A 379-nucleotide genomic window follows, 5' to 3' on the forward strand; every position below is an offset into this window, starting at 1 on the left:
CCCTGTCCAGCGTTCTGCCCCCATGGTAGCCGGTCGCCCCCGGTCTCCCGCAGAGCCGAGCCAGCTTCCAACACATTTCCTGCCCAGCCAGGGACGCAAGGTCTGGTCGGCCTCAGCCTGAGCCCTCTGTGGCCAGGGAGAGCAGTCGCCAGACGCCGGGAGCCTGCCGGGCCACCGCACTCCCCGCCCCGGACCTTTGCCCGCACGTCCGCACTTCTCCGGCTGGAACTTGGGGAAGTTTTTTCCTTTTCTCTTTTCTCTTTTTTTTTTTTTTTTAAGTTGAGTTTGTTATCACCGCTCGGTGCCACTTGGTGGTGTGCTGGCGGCGTCTCCCTCCCTCCTCGCGCCCCTCCTCTCTCCCTCCCCTCTCCCTCCGCCT

The sequence above is a fragment of the Tupaia chinensis genome, unplaced genomic scaffold (assembly GCF_000334495.1).
Source record: "Tupaia chinensis unplaced genomic scaffold, TupChi_1.0 Scaffold000394_1, whole genome shotgun sequence".
NCBI lineage: Eukaryota > Metazoa > Chordata > Mammalia > Scandentia > Tupaiidae > Tupaia > Tupaia belangeri.